The sequence below is a fragment of the Tupaia chinensis genome, unplaced genomic scaffold, assembly GCF_000334495.1.
Source record: "Tupaia chinensis unplaced genomic scaffold, TupChi_1.0 Scaffold000498_1, whole genome shotgun sequence".
In the NCBI taxonomy this organism is placed as follows: domain Eukaryota; kingdom Metazoa; phylum Chordata; class Mammalia; order Scandentia; family Tupaiidae; genus Tupaia; species Tupaia belangeri.
This window is the reverse complement of record NW_006160010.1, coordinates 1,770,479-1,779,295: the sequence shown is the minus strand read 5'-3', so window position 1 is coordinate 1,779,295 and position 8,817 is coordinate 1,770,479. Positions and strand designations below refer to the sequence as shown.

Sequence of the window (8,817 nt, the reverse complement as noted above, 5' to 3'; positions counted from 1 at the left end):
AAAAGTATATAGCAATGGTACTTCTTACACTTTCACATTAGAGTCATGCATACACACGCACACATGTACTGCCTGCACTAGACTCTTCTGGCCACCAAACTGAACACGATATAATCTGTTCTAAATGTATGATCCATGCAAATGATTATGTGTCCAAAATCTGGAAGATAATTAGTACAGTCTCAAAAAGTAAAGCAAATCTAAAAATAGGAAATGAATTGCCATAGCTGGTCTTCCCATCTTTTGAGTATGTTTTAATTATGTCCTGGAAAGGGTGGGGCACCATGGACGTAACTAAGAAAAATGCCATACAACTTCTGCATCAGATGTATGACATTTTCCTGATTCGAAAAGCTTTTGTCCAGGTTCCACAGCTGACAAGAATAAGGCATGATTTTAACCATGATCAACAATGTTTCTGTGGCTTTTATATTCCATTAATTCATTCATTTATCATCTTTCTACAAGTTCATATTATAATAACAAATTTTTGCTGGCTTTCAAAGTGCCCTGTTTATAAGAAAAAACTTCTCCAGCAAAGTTGACAGTGCATTATTCACAAACGTTTTGGTGTGTAAGTGGGAGCACAAAGATAGCTGGGAGCTAGAATGGGAGAAAGACAGGAACATGGCAATTAGATTTCTGATTTTTCCAATCACAGAATCGTTTTGTCCCATATGATTTTGAAAATGTTAATGATAATGATAAATGTTATTGTCAAAAACGGGTTTGTAGCTACCTTTTTTTAGATTTGATGACTAAATACACTAGCCATAAATATGACAAAAATGCCAAGGCTATACAGTTTAGTAATTAAGAGCACCCTAGTTAAGAGCAATTTCTAAAACTAGAAACTCTGAAATGCAAGCCTGTCCCAGGCAGTGTTAGACAGTCAGGGTTCTAGGGGCATTAATGTAAAGTCACCTCAAAGAGGCTCACAGTGCCGACAGCCATAGCTGGGTTTGCACTAAACAATTCTGAGTAAGCTTACTCTTTTTTTTTTTTTTTTTGAGAGATTTTCACTGTAGGGCGCGTGCACTCGCCAGACAGACAGAGAGAGACATAGAGACAGAAAGCGAGAAATCACCCCCCAGGGGGGATGGTCACGCCGCAATCCCTTCTCCTCCATTCTCCTCTTGGGATCTTGGGCATGCACGCACACGCGCCCGGCGTGAGTTTTAAGCCACGGGGTCCGGGACACGAACCGCGGTCGACTACGTGGGAGTCCAGCGACATAGCCATTACGCTAACTGCTGGTTCCCAGTAAGCTTACTCTTGAGTCATAACTTAAGAGATTCAGGGAAAAACTATCTGATCTCAAAATATCTTCTAACGTCTTGTTGAAATGACTGGAATTCCACCATTAGACTCTATCCACAAGGACTTGAAATTTTTCAACAAGAGCACACTATGATTTCTTTTTAAAAAGCAACTATTTTGAGAATATGTGACTGAAAAATAATGAATGAGAGGATCAAGGGAGTTGGAAGCTGCTTCATCTAACATAGGTGTAAGTTTTTATAGGGGTCCCTTAAACCCCTACCCAACCGTGTAAAGAGGTATGAAGGAAACAAATGCAAAATGTATCTTCTTTCTAGCTCACCCTGCTCATTACTACTAATGAGTCATTTCCCACCAGCACTTTTTTCCACTTGTCATAGCCAAGTACTGGTCTCTCTGCAACTGCATCTTAAGACTCCCAGTGGAGCCCAACCAGCATCAGACCATTCATTCCCCAAGCTCTGAAGATGGAATATCTGGCCTACATGTTCTTGTTTGTCAGAAAGCTTATGTTGCTTCATTTACTAAATATTATAAGTGTGTGGGTTTTCTCTAATCTAGTGTCATTGCTGTTTTAAAAATGTAAATAATATATCAAAAGAAAACCAACTTTGTAGGCTAGTTAAGAATTTAAAAACACTTTTGCATTAACATTTGAATTACTATTAACACCGCAAGCCTTGGGAATTTTTATTAATAATAAATAGATCATGTATTATTCTGTGGTTTTTTATATGCAGTAAATACCTTTGAATTTAAAGAGCTAAATCCAAAGTTGTAAAGAGCAATAGGGAGAACAAGAACCAGTAGCAAAGCTTTATAAACAAAGACGTAGAAATCTATACCTTGAAAAGAAACTCCTTTCTCTTTAGATGGGCTCCACACGAATCTGTCCTCAGTGATACTATATGGAAGAAAGAATTCCTGTTATACAAGGCAGGAGGATGGTAAAGTTGTTACTGTCTATGTATGGTTTCACACAGAGAGAGATCGACACACAGACACATGGGTAAGTGTCCCTCTATGAAGGGAAGAGATAAATCAAGCAAGTTATCTTTTTAAAAACTGAAAAATTTGACAGAATAACTTAAATGGGATGAATACTAAAAGGGAAAAAAAAGGAATTGGTGTAACTCTAATTAGCCATATCAGTAGAGAAGGCTTGAGCTGGTAAACATGGCGTGGTGTTCAAGCAGAGAGTAAACAAGCACACTGAGGTACTGTACTAATCACATTTGTTCTAACATTGACCTTATAATAATTAAAAATTGATGCTTGCAACATAATACAGCTGTGCAATCATATTTAAACCTAATCATTTCATAGAGAGAGGAAAGTTGTACAAAAAGGTCAGAAACACTTTAATTTCATGACAGTAAATTTACTCTTTATTCCCAAAGTGAAAATGTCTAATTTCTAAAAGAGCAAACCAATAATTACTTATTATAAAGCTATTTTAGTCAATACTTAATTTCGCTATATTGATTAGTGTTTAGACATTTAAAATGTACCCTACAGCAAGAATATGTGTTTACAATACTATTCTCCCTACTGATGTTTGTAAGTATTACAGGTATTGATTTAAGACATGTCTCAAAAATGCCAAGCTTAATAGTAATCATATAAAAGAGAGTTGGACTCTTTGAAAACTGGAATGTAATTTTTAAATATTTAAATGCTGGTGTTCTAAAAGATCTCTTTACATCACAATTGCTATTTCCACTATTATGTACTTTTATTACGAGTGCTCAGTTAAACCACATTCTAAATTCTACCCCCTCCCAAAAGGAACAGTGAGAAAAAATATTAAAATGATCAACTCTACCATTCAGAACTGGAACAGAATGTTTTCTCTTTATTTTATGTACTTCTCATTGTAAAATAAAAACTGGGATATTATTTCCCCCTTAACTTGCATTCTGTGTAACTTAGAGCTCCTTGCAATAAAACAAAATGATGCTTCATCAGGATGTTGCTGGGAGTTCCAAGGCAATTTACAAACTTTCTATCATTAAGTCTGAGAACATCACTGTGAGGCAGGTATTAATATAACACTTCTCTCTTGAGGAGTTCAATGCACTTTACATAACATTACTTTATTAACTCCTCCTTGAGCTGGGCGAAAAGGCTAAGATGGCTATCTATGCACCTCACTCACATGCATGCATAAAAACAGCAGAAATGAAGATTCCACACAGTCATGTGTTTTAAATACACTTTTACTTCTACTCTTAAATTATGACTAAAGATAAGGTCATTGGGTCACTCAATATATTTAGCTTCTATTAATATTGATTTTTAGCAGGTTTCAATATCATAAATATTAAGTCAGATTTAAACATTTAAAAGATAAATAATCCCACTTATTCTTGAGCACTTATCACTTTTGAAGATGGAAGAAATTTGAGAACTTTTCTCCTTTCTATACTAAAATCTTCAAAACTACAGCACAGTCCCGTGGACAAGTATCACAACATCCTTATGAAAATCTGTGCTGGGACCAGCAGAGAGCGTAATGTTTAGTCGCTGGACTCCCACATGGCCAACCACAGTTCAAGTTTCTGCTGTGGCGACTTGAAACTCAAACCAGATGTGTGTTCATGCATGCCCAAAATCTCGAGAGGAGAATGGAGGGATTGTGACATGGCCAGCCCCCTCTAGAGAGTGATTTCTTGCTTTCTGTCTCTCTGTCTCTCTCTGTCTCCAGTGAGTGCACATGCCCTATAGCAAAAAAATTCTCTAAAAAGAAAAGAGAGAGAGAGAAAAGAAGAAAAATAAAAGAAAGAAAGAGAAAGAAAGAGAGAGCAAAAGGAAGGAAGGAAGGAAGAAAATCTATGCTAAGAAGGGAACAATTATGTGCAATTGAAAACACCAGGGCTAACTGGTGGTGTGGTGGCTAAGGTAGCTGGATCCCACATGGCCAACTTCCCAGTTCAAGTCCTGGACCTGGTAGCTTGAAAAACATGCCTGGCATGTGTGCATGTCTGTCCAAAATTCTAAAAGAAGAAGAGATTGCAGATGGCCGTTTTCCCAAGAGGTGCTTTCTCACCTTCTCACTTTCCCTCTCTCTGTCTGTCTCTCTCTCCAGTGAGCATATATACCCTATAGAAAGTTTAAAAAAAAAATCAGAAGACATATCAAGCCAAAGACATAGAAGCACTTACAATATCTAACAGTGTTTACCAAGTATCAGCCAGATTTTAAGACATTTATATATATTAACTCAATTAATCTTCATAACTCTATAAGATGGGTAATATTATTATTATCATGTTATAGCTGAGGAAACTAAGGTTCACAAAGTTGGGACCAGCAGTTAGCATAATGGCTATGTCGCTGGACTCCCATGTAGTCGACTGCGGTTCGCGTCCCGGACCCGGTGGCTTAAAACTCACGCCGGGTGCATGTGCGTGCGTGCCCAAGATCCCAAGAGGAGAATGGATGAGAAGGGATTGTGGCATGGCCATCCCCCTGGGGGGTGATTTCTCGCTTTCTGTCCCTCTGTCTCTCTCTGTCTGGCGAGCGCACGCGCCCTATAGCGAAAACCTCTCCAAAATAAAAAAATAAATAAAAGAAAGTTAAACTTGTGATTGGTCACAGAGCACTAAGTGTCAGAGCTGGGATACAAACACAGGAAATATGATTCTACAGTTCATCCCTTTAACCAATGTTCTAGAAAAGAAAAGAGCTGTCTTCAGATGTCCTTTTCCCTGATAGAACCCATCATACAAGTCTAAATTTACAATTGTTATAATTTTTTTCTACCCCAAATGCAGCATTTTCCACCTCATAGTCCACCTCACGGTTATCATAGAATAACTGTTTACGTCTGTATATTGTACTTTCAGAACATGACACATGTATTCAGAAGATGGTCACAGGGAGGCAGTATAACATAGTACAGACTGCAGTGTCAGACAGACCTAACAGGGTAACTCTAAGCAAGTTACTTCCATCCAAGCTCTATAGAAGAGATCATTTGTATCTCTACCTCATTATGCTGTAGTGAGAATTCAAAAGTAATGTCAAGTGTTTAACATGGTGCCTATACATGGGAGACTTCAAAAAGTTTGTGGAAAAATGGAATTACAAATGGTTTATTTTGGTGCGAAAAAATTTTTGAAATCCATGTATCGGTTACTCATAATACTCATTTTCAATGAATATGTTTTTAATTGCCAGAAGGCAAATTTATTCCCATTAGTGAGGAAAAAAACAAAAGTACCTCCTACAATGAGACATGATCACATCACAATCATTTCTTCATGACAACCGGATGTGGGACAGGCATGCACATACACCCAGCATATTTTTCAAGCCACCAGGACCAGGACTTGAACCACATTTGGTCATGTGGCATCTCGCTTCCAGTGTATAACAATTAATTTCTGTTCTCCAGGTCCAGCCTTTGTGAACGTCTTGAAGACCAGCTCATATTTAGTCACACTCAACAAACAGTTGCTATCATAACAATATAAAAATTATTTATCACATTCCCAAAACTCTGAAATTCTGAATTGCCAGTGAATTTAGCACATCTCAATACCGATGGCAAATTGAATTGAAGTGATTCTTTCATCAAACTTATGTTCTAGGCACTAGGCATAACCTCATCTAATCCACAGAACAGACCTATTATGTAAGTGTTGTTGTGTCAATTTTTAGATAGGAAAACAAGCTTTAATACTGTAACTTGTCCACAATCATGCCCTAGTAATTAGATGATCAATCAATTAGCTAGATAGAGTTTATAGGCACAATAAAAAATAACCAATAAGTGAGGAAATTATGTGCAAAACTCTATCATAAAAGAGTGGAACTAAACAGTTACTAGACTGAAGTTCACCTTATTTGGCCCTTGCTATAATTAGAGCAAAGCTGCGCCCAACAGAATGAATAAAGAGGAAAAATACTGCCCAAAATAATGTCCAGAACATACCAGGTGCTTCAGTTACTTTCCTCCTCAGAGCCACCCTAGAAAACAGCAAAGGGTCACGGTCAGGGGAGAAGATTCAGAGAGGGACAGTGTTGGAGGGAACCAGGAAGAACTCAGCCCCCAGAGGCAGGGGCCCCAGGCAGAGGGAAGAGGTGGGTGACTATGATTCCATAAAACAGAATCAGCCTCACCTGTACCCACACAGCCTGTTGAGGTCCGCTTCTAAGACTATTCATAGAAATCTGCAGAAAAAGAAAAACTACAATATTACATTAGTCTTTTGCTGACCTCTTCCCTGACCCTTAACCTACTGCCATTGCCCAAACTAGATCTGTCTTATTAAGCAAAACAAAATACCTCCTGCTGAATTAATTCATGCATTTTGTCATTGGCATAATAGTCGGTCCTATATAGGAAGACAATTATTTATCATTCTCACTTTAAAAATATGCTTCAGAACTGAGTATGATCCATACTTTATTTTCATAATTGCAAATAAGATTTAAGTATAAGAATAAAATTTCCTCTTTTATTGACAGACCTATGAGCCAATGTGGAGGAGACTGCAGATACAAAGTAACCATATACTTAAAAAGGGACACAAGCTCAATTGCAAGGATTCTACTTACACAAATGTACAAATTAGTAGAAAAACAATCCTCAACCCATGTCACAAGATATAATTGAAAATAAATTTGTATTATCCCAAAAACATATAGGATCTGGTGTTGCATTGTCAATTAGGCAACACCCATCCTAATCATTTTTCCCATGTTTAGAAGCTATGGCTTCTCCCAATAACACATTTGAACTTTTAATAATTGTCACATAAGGTGCCTGCCCTGTGACCTGGTGGGTAAGGGAACCATATCCCACACAGCAACCTTGTGTTTCACATCCCAAACCCAGTAGCTTGAAAGCCATGCTGGGTGCATGTGCAAGTGCGCCCCCCCAAAATCGCACCAGGGTGGAGAAATGGAGGAGAGGGGATTATGGCATAACCACACCACCTTGGCAAGTGATTTCTCCCCCTCCCCTTTCTCTCTGTCTTTCTCTCTTTCTCTCTCTGGCAAGCACACATGCCTCTGCACCCTCTTCCAAAAAAAAAGAGTCACACAAAGGCAAACATTTTTTAATCTAATTTCTATCACTTATATGGTATCATTGAAACATGTGCTATAGGTACAAACTACTCCGTAAACTCTTCTGGATGAGAAGGATTTAGTCAATTTCTCTTTTCTCTGACCTCAATGGAGACAGGACAAATGTTTAGACAGAAACACTGGTGAAATGGTTGGAGATAAAAGCAAGGGGATTAGGGACAAATGCAGAATGGAGCTGAGGAAGAAAACAATGTGGAATGACTCACCATGTCCTGGTACAGTATGATCTATTTTAAAAGATAGAGCCAGCCACCAACAAAATGTGAATTGTAAAACAGAACTTGATAAAGTATACACTCGGAAAACCTACTGCTTTCCTACTTTCCCCCTCACTTCCCTGCAACTAACTCCAGATCAATCAATCCAGCTCTCTCTATTCCTGACCTCAGTCTAGAGTGCCAGTTCCACATACATAAAAATATATTGAATGGTAAAATAGCATAATTTCTCCCCACGACCTAATCTGTTCTTCCTCCACAGCTTTACTCTGGTTTGCAGGACAACTTTGGTAATACTTAGTAAAGAAAACCATAGTGACCCACTGACATTTTATTGTGAAAAGTAATTGATAGTAACAAGGAAAAAAATGCTACCTTGGGCCAGCTAGTGGTGGCATGGTGGTTAAGATGGCTGGATCCAGCATGGCCGACTGCACAATTAGAGTCTCAGACCTGATGACTTGAAAACATGCTGGGCAATTGTATGTATGTGCCCAAAATCCTGAGAGGAGAATGGAAATCCCCCCGAGGAGGTCTTTTTTCACTTTTTCTCTCTGTCTCTCTCTGGCAAGCACACACACCCTATAACAAACTAGGGGGGAAAAAATAAGTTGCTCTGCAAATTCTCCAGCGTCTTAAATCCAGAAATGTATAGGAAAAGCCTGATACTGCCCATCCAAGAAGGTGGCAGAAAACCCCGAGGGAGAGGGTAAGGAACTCACTGGGAAAGTGATATAGGTGATTGGTTAACAGCAAGACACTTCCTGGTAATGGAATCCCCTAGGATTAAAAAAAACCACCTCTCATCCCCTACATTAAAGCACTCGATGAAGGGGTTAAATTTAGATACCCTGGCAGCACCTCAAACTTCAGATATCTAAAATTAAACTTCCTCAAGAACCAGTTTCTGCTGACTTCCTTGTTTGTTAAGAGTACACTTGTTCTCTCCAGATCCAAACATGAGTCATCCCGCTTTATCCTCACCCACCCCCACCATATCTAATTAAACACCAAGCTGGATCTATTTTTTTCTTCAGCACTTTTTTGTAACTCTCTGCTGCTTTCTTCTTTTTTTTCCCCATTGCTTCATCTCTAATTTGGTTTTGACCTCCCATTTGACCCCTTGACGGTAGCATTGTGATTCTTCCAAACAATCCACCTGGCAGGTAATTTCCACTTTGAGTTTGAGTTCTGTTTTGGTTCAGTCACTTCATTTCAA

The 8,817-nt window shown here is 38.5% G+C and overlaps 1 pseudogene; it reads left to right on the top strand.

Moving 5' to 3' along the window:
• Nucleotides 1–284: 284 nt before the first annotated feature.
• The window catches only part of LOC114009246 (uncharacterized), a 12,852-nt pseudogene continuing 4,319 nt past the window's right edge, over nucleotides 285–8,817 (top strand).